Source organism: Dermacentor albipictus, chromosome 5, assembly GCF_038994185.2.
Source record: "Dermacentor albipictus isolate Rhodes 1998 colony chromosome 5, USDA_Dalb.pri_finalv2, whole genome shotgun sequence".
Lineage (NCBI taxonomy): Eukaryota > Metazoa > Arthropoda > Arachnida > Ixodida > Ixodidae > Dermacentor > Dermacentor albipictus.
Window position 1 is genome coordinate 115519886 of NC_091825.1, and position 12374 is coordinate 115532259.

The 12374-nt window shown below is 50.0% G+C and overlaps 1 protein-coding gene across 2 annotated transcripts in view; it reads left to right on the plus strand.

The window, feature by feature from the left end:
- Nucleotides 1-1032: 1032 nt before the first annotated feature.
- Nucleotides 1033-12374, plus strand: part of LOC135916151 (PR domain zinc finger protein 1-like) — a 256776-nt gene continuing 245434 nt past the window's right edge. Inside the window, exon 1 of one of the 2 annotated variants that reach the window (XM_070538784.1) lies at nucleotides 1033-1053. The gene's annotated coding sequence lies outside the window, so the exon portion shown is untranslated. Of the gene's footprint in view, nucleotides 1054-8172; nucleotides 8292-12374 lie in introns of those variants that run through there. The other variant, XM_065449420.1, reaches the window with a different exon arrangement.

A 12374-nucleotide genomic window follows, 5' to 3' on the forward strand; every position in this document is an offset into this window, starting at 1 on the left:
AGAAGCAGCCAAACAAACGCAAATCAAGGATAGCGTGGTTCAACGATTCTCATTCGAACAGTTTGTCCCGAGTTATAGCTGCGTATTTAAACGAAAGCGTGCGCTGATGCCCTCGATCCCCGTATAAAGATCGCACAAGTGGCGTAGCCAACGTATCGTCCACGAGCCAACAGAGATGTTTAGTTTAGGGGGCGCAAGCGGCTTGCGTACGCAAGAGCTAGGGGCGACGCCACTGCGCATGCGTCGACACAGACGTAGCGGTCTGCGCATGCGCAGTGCCGTGGCCCCTAGTTGTCGCGTACGCAAGCCGCTTGCGTCCCCTAAACTGAATCTCTCTAAATGCGTATAACTGTATGTTTAATCCGTTCGTAGCTTGGAAGATCTCGAAATTCTCTCTCAAGTAGCCCTCGTTCTTGGGCATGAGTCAGCGGTTAATGTCCGCTGTATATGCTGGAGCAGCACACTTTGGGGCCATGGGCACGCAGTTTACGAAGCGTTCTCAGGTTGGGCCCCAGACCCAGGGCCGGCGCCCTCAGCCCATATTCTACGATGAGGTGCCTTCCGGCACCCGAGATAGATTACGGGGAATTGTGCAGACACCTACGGCCCTGGACTTGTTTAATGCGACAGCCAGCAGTCTCCTTTACAGCTGACACCAGTATTTTCTCAAGAATAACTTCCTCCTAGTCGTCTTCGTCCGCTACACAATGCTCCTTGCTGCGGTCTTCGAAATACAGACACAGGCGCCACCACTAGCACAGTTTGCGTAGCGCACCAAACCCTAAATTTTCGAGCGAGTTTATTGCTCCAAGATCATTGGTTAGTGCGTTTATCTGTCTGTATAAGATGATTGATTGATTGATTGATTGATTGATTGATTGATTGATTGATTGATTGATTGATTGATTGCAGAGTACTTCAAAGGCATTTGTGGAATATCGGCTGTTTATCCCAAATTGAGGAGCTTATGTGGACGGCAGCCTCTGCAGTGGCGAGAAGGCCATTATGTAGTCCTTGCATACTAGCTGGTACAAGGAGTGAAGGAACGGGCATGTGAGTACATATACGTTAAAACAATCTCTGCTGACACACTGAAGATTTTGGGTTGAGTTTCCATAGAAATTCAACATTGCTTCTACAAAGCTTATTTAACGTCGCACTAAGTGCAGAGTTTACTGGCTGAAGTTTGTTTTGAGAACGCTATATAATCAGCCAACTGCACTTTACGCTCGTGCTCTAATCAACCAAAAATTAAACGAATTAGTTCACAGCTCTATAGTTACAACATTGACCCGCTATCGAACCTTTCCGTTACAACCTACCCCAATACACGTCGAACGCGCGCCGCCACCGCATGGTTGAGATAGTCCACGAGGGAAAGTCACCTGTTTCTATGTGCAGTCTTCAATAAATATTTTGTCGAACAGTAATCTAAATTTTCTTTAGGAGGGCAGCGTTTACTGACCCGACTTCACCTTGGCAGTTGTGGAAAGAACCAACTTCACTCGGCTCCTGCGCAGTTCTTAGCTGAAGAAGAAATTAATTGTCTCTCAGCGATAATTACAATGTTGGCCCGCTACCGAACCCTTCCGTTATATAGAGCCTGCTCAGAGCAGAACGCACACCCGTTATTACTGGGCAGAGAGAGTCGAGAAGGGAAGCTGATGCTGTTTTCTATCAATTTATATGTGCCTTCTTTGTAGAAAAGCGCTGTTGAATTTCACTCTAATCTTTTCCCAAGGGTGGAGCGAGTTTACTGACATGAGTTTACTTTTATGGCCAGCTGTGGTAGTGCTATTAACTGCACTTTACGATTGTACAGTGCTCAGCCGGAAAGTGAAGTCAAACAGCTTTCAGACATAATTCCAACGGTGACCCGCTGCCAACGCTAGAGCCTATCTAACGCCCAGCGCACACCGGCTCCAGTAGGGCGGAGGGAGTTGAGGAGCAGAGCTCATCTTGAGTTTCTATAGACTTCAATGCATCTTACTTTAAGAAATGCCATTCGATTTACTTAATGAGGAGGGGAGATAACCGATGGTCATTAAGGGTTACGGACTGGATTCCAAGGGAAGGGAAGCGTAGCAGGGCGCGGCAGAAAGTTAGGTGGGCGGATGAGATTAAGAAGTTTGCAGGGACAAGATGGCCACAATTAGCATATGACCGGGGTAGTTGGAGAAGTATGGGAGAGGCCTTTGCCCTGCTGTGGGCGTAGCCAGGCTGCTGCTGCTGATGATGATGACGATTATTCGATTTCACTCTAATCTTTTCTTTGGATGGACGTTACTGGCCGGCACTTGCTTTCGAAATTGTGCAACCCTTGCACAAATCGCCATATAAAGCCTGTTGTGTTTCTATTGAGCTTTTGTTTACTTCGATATACATTCTGTTGAGATGTTACAGATTATAATGCATGATGTTTTTGAAAGGGAAAGGGCCAACTGCACTTCACCGTCTTTCCACTTCTATGTACGCGTATAGTGCCCTGTCAAAGAACGAAATTAAATAGCGCTCGTGCGATTATCCCAGCGCTGGCCAACTACCGAACCCTTCCGTTGGAGCCTGCTCGAAGGCGCACGCACATTGCAACGAAATGGTATAGAGAGTCGAACTGGCGAGGAAGCTCGCCCGCGGGGATTATCACAAGGAACCGGCCGCTCCGTGCTCTCCGTCGAAGGAACCGCCTGGCACGAGGGGGGGGCATTAAAATAGCCACGGCTGCGACGCCCTGGCCTGCATTTTGGGCCGGCTGTGCGGCCGCACCGCTCGCTACACTCTATCTACACGACGCACCCGCCCGGGTTCCTCTTGCCCTCTCACCGTCTAGCTCGTCGCAGGCGCCCCCGGTAGCAAGCAAAAAAAGTTCTCTTTCTTTTCGGCGCGCAACGGCGCCGGTCACACCGCTACTGCGCGCACCGCCGGCAGCCGCATCAGCAGCAGCATCAGCAGCAGTGGTGCCGCCCAACGTTACTAGAAGTATCTAGTAGCGATGGTGCCGCCGCCGTGCAAAACCGCGCCATTTGCAAACAGAGATGGCGCTGCTTAACGCCTACCGAAAAAAAAGTGCAGCGATCGGGTGTGCCGTTTAAACGAGCGTTGACACGTGCAGCAGGAATCACACTGGAAGCAGAGTGGTGCGACGTGACCCGAAGTGGTATTCTGTAAGAGTCCGCCTAGTGGACTGTCCATTTTGGCCGCTGCTGATTGGCTAGGGCGCCGCTCGTATTCTCCTCTATCGTGTAGCTGCATCCAGTTAGCAGCGGTCGAAATGAACAGTCCACTAGGTGGACTCTTACACAATACCCCCCGCCCCCTGAACAAGCGCTATATTTCAATTTCCCTGTCTTGTTCTACACGTCGTGAGGGAGATAGAGAAGGCAGGAATGCTTATAGCGTATACTTTGTCCAGTTGGCTATATCCTTACACGCAGGGAAGGTTTAATAAAAGAGAGAGAGAGAGAGAGGACAAGCGAGTTCGGGTTAACCATATGCACTATACACTCAGTTTCATGCTTAGCGTGCGACGCTGTGGAAGCAGCGCAAGGAATTCGGCAATCAAAATGTCCGACTCCGCTCGTTCCGTGGTCAAGTTTTGGTGGTCGCGTGTATTCGCGCGAGCCGAGCTCGAGATAGTGTGGGATGATGATGATGATGATGATGATGATTATGCTGCTGATGCTGATACTGATGATGATGATGATGATGATGATAGTGATCTAAAGAAAGGAAAAACGTAGTGTGTCCTCTAGGCGGCGAATGAAAATACCGAAAAGGAAACCAACGAGACGTAAAATTATATAAAACAACGTATTAACAAGCGTATAACGTCCCTATAGCAACCGTATATAATCACCGTGATCGTCTCTTCTTGTTCGTCCGTACGTGCGTAGTTGTTGCGCTGACAGATCATGAACACATTCAAACTCGCGCCCAGTTCTCGCTACTTGTGCGTGTAACATAGCTTGTTAATTTTTAAGGCATATAATTTTTTTCATTTATTACCGAGCCTAAATAAAAACGAAATGCATGTAATTGCTGCTAAAATACAACGAACTATTTCTTGGTGCGAACGTATAGCTACAGCAATAAATATTTCTGGCTTTCAGAGCGTTGCACGTTGTCTGAGGAGCTGCATGTTTACAGTCGGGCACTGAACTCCGTTGACATCAGGTGCCCAAGAAGCGTTGGTGGGCGGGCTGATGCGCGGTGAGGCCAGTTAAGGTAGAAGGCCGATCGCCCAGCCTGCTTATGGCTCTAATAGTGCTAGACTCAAGTATAAAAAGTAGCGAAAATGAAGGGAAAAGCTTCCTTGAATGAGAACTGAAAAAAAAAATTGGCCGAACAAAAAAACGCATTTACAAGAAAGAAAGGCGCGTACGACACAAGCGCCATTTCGCGCAGGAATCTCGGCGACTCTATTCTCTGTGACGTCATGGATACCACGGCACATTTCCTCGCATTTAGACTGGATTGGCCCAGACAACGTTCCCGAATCTCGCTGCAGGGTGAGCCTCTGGTTCCTTCAAAATGCTGTGCCGGTCCTTCTTTACGGATAGACAACTTACTATAGGCCAAAGTGAATGGCATGAAAGTTCACGGGGTCATGACCACCTGGTATGGGAGATCCAAGGCGGCTTCGCCACCTGTCTTTCCGTTTTGTGTTGTTTCCGGCTTACAAGGCCCACTTTGACGGTTCACGAGTTGGGTGGTATTGCTGTTGCAGAAGCGTAATTTACGAATGTAGCTTAATTTAATGTACTCCTTTTTAGAATACCATTAAGGTAGAAATTGACTGCGTATGCGAGTGGTCGTTTTAGAGTGCTATACAGCCATGCATGCCGCGAAGATCATGCGCTGCGACAATAAGCTGCAGCTTCAGTATTGTTGCGATACCAGAAACTAGGGAGCCAAGAGGGCGAACGAGCGAGAAGAGTATAATCAGGATGGCCGGAGTAATCAGGAATGCCGCGCGCTCGGCGATTTCTTCTTCTTAAGTTAAATTGTGGGGTTTTACGTGCCAAAACCACCATCTGATTATGAGGCACGCCGTAGTGGGGGACTGCAGAAATTTGGACCACCTGGGGTTCTTTAACGTGCACCTAAATCTAAGTAACAGGTGTTTTCGCATTTCGGCCCCATCGAAATGCGGCCGCCATGGGCGGGATTCGATCCCGCGACCTCGCGCTTAGCAGCCGAACACCATAGCCACTAAGCAACCACGGCGGGTCTCTTCTTCTTCTTTATGTTTACTTAGAATGTCTATACATGTTCTTATCGTCGGGATGTCCTTATCGTCCCAGCTCTATGTCTATATTCTCTGTGCCTCACTTCGTCTTCGTCGGATTTTCGGGCTCTTCCCCTGTACGATGAACGGCCAACAAGCCCAACTGGAAAGGCCACTTAACTTCATTTCTAACATTTATCGTCGTCATCCTTATCGTACAACCGACGCGAAATTTGCCTTCCTTCCAAAGGAAATATCGTCCCGATGCGCAAATTAAGCGCTTGAGTGTGCTCTCATCAACAAAACACACACACACATAAAACATTGAGTCGTAAATCTTTTAGACAGATACGGCTACACGCATTTCGGGTGTGCTTCCGGCGTTTCGCAACGTTCCCCCTAGCCGTAACCACCTCGTATAGTTCACGTCGTTCAGCGTTCGGATCACTCTGCACGGCCTTCTCTCTCCCTTCCCTCTCCTCCCCTTCTCCCATCCCCCAGCGTAGGGTAGCCAACCAGACTATTGACTGGTTAACATCCCTGCCTTCCTGTATTCCTCTTTCTCTCTCTCTCTCTCCGTACGGCCTAAAGCATCGTCTCAGCAACAGTTCGGTGAGACTCTGATGGCGTATCTACACTTTCTCGTCGAACTCGCAGGTGACTGATCTGTGCCCTAAGTTTGTATCGCTTTGCATGCTGGTCTTGCCGGTGGCGCGCAGGTGCCTGTGCGGGCAGGCTGTCTAGCTTCTTCGGCATCCGTCGGACGTCACCGCACTCTGCATTTGCGTCCAACGTGGTCGACGCCTTCCCAACCGGGCACCGAACTGAACGGTCTCATTCGAGGGTCGCTTCCTGTCGAGCGGTGTTGTACGCGAACGTGACGATATGCGTAACGAAGCCATGAATGTCACTTCTGGAAGCCATGCACGAGCCTCGATATACACCCTGAACTCCGTCTTAGGCGGCTAACCTGAGTGACCACTCGAAGATGCCATGTAAATGGTCGATTTTGCATTCGGACGAAAATCCGGTTCCGTTATTGCGCAACGAAAGTCCATGCCGTACAGCCATTCTGGGGCTTTCCTTCCTCTGATGTCATCGAAGTGCACGTGAGTATGTTCGGGGAAAGGGAGGGCGACAGGGGAGAGGGAGGGTGAGAAAGACGGACAGCGATGTTTTTCGTCGCGGTAGCGGGCGGCGGTGGTACAGCGAATTGAAAATAACAACAATGACAGGAAGAAGAGCTGGTTGCGCGACGCGAGGAATGTGCTTTCCCAAAAAAACATCCTTAACCTACTTTCGAAGCCCCTCCCCCTCCTTCGCCCGCCGCCTTGGAGGTCAGGCTCGGTGCTTTTAGCGGCGGAGTTCGTTTGATGACGTCACCGCGCCGCCGTAGCGAGACGCCTAGCCGGAAAGAACGGTGTCTACACATTGCAAGCTGAAAAAGCAAACTGGAAGCGGACGTCGGCCGCGCGTTCGCGACGATTGATTGTCGTGCAATACCGCTATTGTAGTATCTCACGTCTTTTTGTACATGTAGTTTGAATGCCTGCCATTTCTTTAGTAAATATCTTGCATTTGGACTCTTTCACTAGCCGAGCCAATCATGTTTGTTGTATTGGTTTCATAAAATAAAATGATGATGATGAATAAAAAAAGAGAACATTCGAAGAGAACGCTGCGTCCCCCGCCCTTCAGGGAGCGGCACAGTTTCCCACGGAAATCGCTAGAGCAAAATCTGGCGCCATGTGTCGATACGGCAGCTCCGAGCATGCGCGGGCCTGTCGAATTGAGGCTGACGGGTATCGCGCGCGTTTGCCTAAGCTTCGTCCTTCTGGCTATGACGCGACTTTGAACGGTTGTATTTGTTACGCTGTACTGTCCCCAGACTATATACGAACATGTCTGGACTGCGCACACTACACTTCGGCAGAGAGCTAACAAAGCTAAGATTAAAATTTTTGACGCTCATAGTGAGCACGGTGTATATATATTTATGCTCAGTAATTTCAGTGAGCGGTAGAGGATCAGTGGGGGCATACGAAAATTTGGAGGGCTCCCCCTCTCTCTCTCCCTCTCCCTCCCTCTCTCTCGCTCTCTCTCTGTCTTTATGGGTAATGCGCGCACGCACAGATTTTTCCGAATTTAGTTTCGTGCTCCAGTCGTTGCAAGAATCTTGCCAGTTGCCAAGTTTAAATTTTAGTCCTAGTTCATCGCCTTATGCTTTTTTAGGAATAAAGATAACGTAACTTTCTGTTTCCTTATTATTTATTTTTTTGACGTCATTGTTCTTTGCACAGTGAAAATAAGGTTGTATGCACTTTTTTGTTCTTTCTCTGTCATTTCTTTTAAGTAAAGAAAAGCAAAGTGTTTCGTGTGCGGAAGCCCTCAATTACCTCCGTTTACTTGTTGTATTGAGGAATACCATATACATGGAGAGAAAAATAATTAAAAAATAAAACTACCACTCAGTGGATGATGAAGCCGAAGTTGGCAGAACGTGTGTACCAGGGTACGACCCTATTTCATGCTGCTTTGACGTGGAACGTCATTAAAATAAGTCATAGGGGGTTCGCATGCTAAAATGGCATGTAACTAAAACATGTTACGCTATTCAACCGAGCTTCCCAGACAACTTACTTTGGTGTCATTGCGCAGAGAAAAGAAGCTACGTCATTCTACGTCATTCTACGTCATGCTACGTAGAGAAATTACTACGTCATTCGTGCGTCGCGTGCACACAGATGGCGCTGTTGTGATGCCATCAGCGAAGCGCATCATGTGATCGGTGCAAAATTTAGCCTCTCGCTCGGCATTCAGAGAATTCACTGTTCCGCAGTACGTTTGCCGATCCCAGCCAGAGTAATCGCACTCGAGAGCGCTCGCTCAGCCGTAGTAGGTATAATTCATCAAACTCAAGCTGGTGCTCATCGTAGTTATAACGCATGCAAGTGTGCAGTTTGTTGCAGACGATTTCAAGCTTTCACGGCTATGCACCGTACACGCAGTACGTTTGCCGATTCCAGCAAGAGTAATCGCACTTGAGAGCGCTCGTCGCTCAGCCATAGTAAGTATATTTCATCAAACTCAATCGGGTGCTGATTGAGCGTTATAACGCGTACAAGTGCGTAGTTTGTTGCAGACGATTTCAAGCTTCCACAGCTGTCCAGCGTACCGCAGTACGTTTGTCAATACCAGCAAGAGTAATCGCTCAAGAGAGTGCTCGCTCAGCCATAGTAGGTATAATGCATCAAACTCAAGCTGGTGCTCATTGGGAGTTATAACGCATACAAATGCGCAGTTTGTTGCAGACGATTTCGAGCTTCCACGGCTATGGCGCCTCGGGGTTCGGCAAATAGGTTGCAGAAATGGCGTGAATTGAGACTCGGGCAGTAAGGGAGAGGAAAATAGAGAGTGATAGCCAATCCCTATGACCACGGCGAAACTATCCGTCTTTAATAAGGAGCGCAAACATAGGAGATTGAGGCAAGCGCACGAGGGCGGTGGGCTCGAACGGTGCGGGGCAGTCTCGGGCACCATCAGTCATTTCCTTTGTCCTGGCATTCGAACAACATATGTAAAACATAACGGGCCGGCTTTCTAATAAGGAGTGATCGTGATTGCAAAATTAGACCGTAAGACAAGCTGTAACATAACTTGACACGTAAAACCTTCTATAATGCGCAAACAAATGCAATTTGTGTATTGGGTTACGTCATTTGTATACCCTACAGTGCACATGCGCCCTCTACAGCGTGCACAAGACGTTTCACGCATACCCCTGCGGTTACGTCCCTGATATAGCCTACGCGACTCTTTTGAATTTTATTTTTCATTGTAATATTGTTTTTTTTTGGTAAGTGTTCAAGTTGTTACGTTTCGCCTACGACGCGCGGTAAAGCCAGCGCGGATGCAACGTACGCCGGAGCTTCGTTCCAAGCGGCGGACATTTTGGCCCGTTCGGAGCGGCCGCGAGCGCGCCCCGCCGAGCGCGTCCCGGCATGTTCAGTGCCACGTGTCTTTGTGTGTGCGTGTGTGTGTGTGTGCCCACGCTTGTCAAAGCGCGGCAGCCGGGGAGAGGAGCTCCCCCAGTGTGAATCGAGGAGGTCTGTCCGGCGCCGGCCCGGCTGATGCGTCACCTCCTTGTCCCAACGTGTCTATCAGTCCGTCCGTCGCCGCTGTCACGTGGTGTCGTCCCATGACCTTCCCTCTTGCTCTCAACTCCGAGAGTATAAGAGCAGCTGCCCCCGGACGCCAGGAGAGAGGCTCCGATTTCTACTGTTGAGTAATGTGCTCTCCCGTCTCTCTACTTCGGTCGACCTGACCGCCCGCTCTTTGCGATGCTAGAATAAACAAGTTGTTCTGTTAGCAGTCGACTCATGCTTTGCTGGGACCTTCGGATGCTTCCAGTGTGCCCCAGGCCGCCAGGCCAACGCTACCCTTGGGGCTTGCGACCCATTTGCAACAACGGGTGTCAGCACTGAGGTTCCAACAGCTGGTGGCCGCGCTGAGATTCCAACAGCCGGTGCCATCGGTGCGGATCAAACATCTGGTTGCCAGCGGTGAGATCGCGACAACGGAGGCCAGCAGCGAAGATATGCGGTTGACTGTATGCTGAGCAGCACAACGACCATCCGGGAGCAGTGCAACGAGCCCTGTGTGATGACTGGTTGCCTGCAGCGGAACGACTGCGCTGAAATCTTGGCTGCGAGGTTTGGTGAGTGCGGGACTTTCTTCTTCTGAGTTTTGCCAGGCTTTTGTTAGTGTCAGAAACAGAGCTGGTAATTGTGGTTGTCGTTGCTGCCGGGTTAGTTGCGGCAAGACAATAGTAGGCAGTAGAGAAAGCAGCATTCAGAGCAGCCATGGATTTGAAGTCGTTGCGCAAACCGAAATTGTTGGAGCTTGCAAGAGAGTTGGGTCTGGATGTCTCAGACAAACTCAGAAAACCAGAACTGCTAAGGGTTATTCTTCAGTTAGGAGCTGAGGATGACGAGCTGTCGGAATGCCTTGAGACCATTGAGGAGAGGGAGACGGCAAAAAGACAGGAGCTTGAACGAAAAGAACGAAAAGAGAAAGAAAAAGAAGAGCGCGATCACGCTTTGGAAATGAAGCGTCTCGAGGTGGAGATGGAACGCGCTCGTAATGGAAGTCAGGCACACGGTGCAGGAGAACGAGTATTGTTTAAAATGACTGACCTGATGCGGCCGTTTAAGCTTGGAGAGGACATTGGTTTGTTCCTGGTTAACTTTGAGCGAACGTGCGAGAAGCAGGGGTTCTCTCGGGAAACGTGGCCACAGCGCTTGCTCACTTTGTTACCCGGCGAGGCGGCCGACGTAGTCGCTCGCTTGGAGAGAGAGGAGGCAGAGGATTTCGACAAAGTGAAATCGAGTCTGCTAAAAAAGTACAGGCTGTCAGCGGAGGCGTTCCGTCGGAAGTTTCGAGAAAATGAGAAGGGCAAAAGTGAGTCATATACAGAGTTTGCCTACAGGCTAATGTCAAACATGCAGGAGTGGCTCAAAGAAGAGAAAGCGTTTGGTGACCACGAGAAAGTTCTGCAGTGTTTCGGGCTAGAACAGTTTTATAGTCGGTTACCTGAGAACGTGCGGTACTGGGTCTTGGATAGGCCAGACGTTAGTACGGTGGCTAGAGCTGCTGAGCTAGCCGAAGAGTTTGTGACGCGTCGGGCTCGCGGAGCTAAGGACGGTCAAAAGGGTGAATTTGGCTCTAAGTTCGAGAGGCCGAAGTTCACGCCCATGAGAGCAAAGGGGGACACACGTACTGCGGATGCGAGTGAAAGCAGTCCGACCGAACGTAAGGAGACGGCGGCAGCCGAAGCCGAACGCAGAAAGCGGTTCGAGACGAGGCAAGCGCGCGTTTGTTATACGTGCCAGAAGCCGGGTCACTTTTCGGCGCAGTGTCCGGAAACAAAAGCAAAAGTAGTGTTTTTGTCATTATGCAGCACTGACGAGAACATGAAGCTTCTCGAGCCTTACATGCGAGACCTCCTCGTGAACGGGAAGGAGTGCCGAGTGCTTCGCGATTCCGCAGCTACGATGGATGTAGTTCACCCTTCTTACGTAGAACCCGATATGTTCACGGGCGAGTGCGCATGGATCAAGCAAGCCGTGGAAGCTCATAGCGTGTGTCTGCCCGTAGCAAAAGTGCTCATTGAAGGTCCTTTCGGAGCACTTGAGACGGAGGCGGCAGTGTCATCTATGCTTCCCCCCCAGTACCCGTACCTATTTTCGAACAGGTCCGATCACCTCCTGCGCGAGAAGGGGCTTTTGTTTGGTGAGGCTAGCGTTCAGGCCTTAACCAGATCGAAGGTTCGGGAGCTCGCTGCAAAGGCGGTAGTTGCGGGGCCGACGTTGTCGAACGATGAGAAAGGGTCAGAGGCGCAGCAAGCTGATATTCAGAGCACGTCCGAACTGAATAAAATTGTGCCTGTAGCGTTGAAGGCACCAGATACTGGAGAGGAAATTCCCGATGCGGGAAAGTTAGAAGAGCTATCTGCAGATTTGCTCATCGCGCCTACGTCAGACGGACTTAATAGGTTGCTAAAAGTCAGCCGGTCGGCTTTGATAGCCGAGCAAAAGAAGGATGGCAGCCTAGAAAACATACGCTGCATTGTCAAGGAAGGTATCGCCAAGAAAAATGCTCGCTTTGTGGAAAGAGGTGGGGTCCTGTACCGGAAGTATCTAGACCGCAGGGGAGTGGAGTTCGATCAGCTGATCGTGCCTCAATGCTATCGTCAGGATCTGTTGCGCTTGTCGCATGGGGGTTCGTGGTCCGGACACCTAGGAGTTAAGAAAACTAAGGACCGTCTCTTGCAAGAGTACTATTGGCCAGGGTGTTTTCGGGACGCAGACCACTTTGTGAGGACATGTGACACCTGTCAGCGGGTGGGCAAACCAGGGGACAAATCGAGGGCGCCGTTGAAGTTGGTACCTATCATTACGGAGCCTTTTAGACGGCTCGTTATTGATACAGTGGGACCTATTCCGGTAACAGCCACGGGGTACAGACACATTTTGACTGTGATCTGCCCAGCGACAAAGTTCCCTGAAGCAGTGCCGCTTAAAGAACTCAGCTCAGTTGAGATAGTCAATGCACTACTGTCCATATTTGCGCGAGTTGGTTTTCCTGCGGA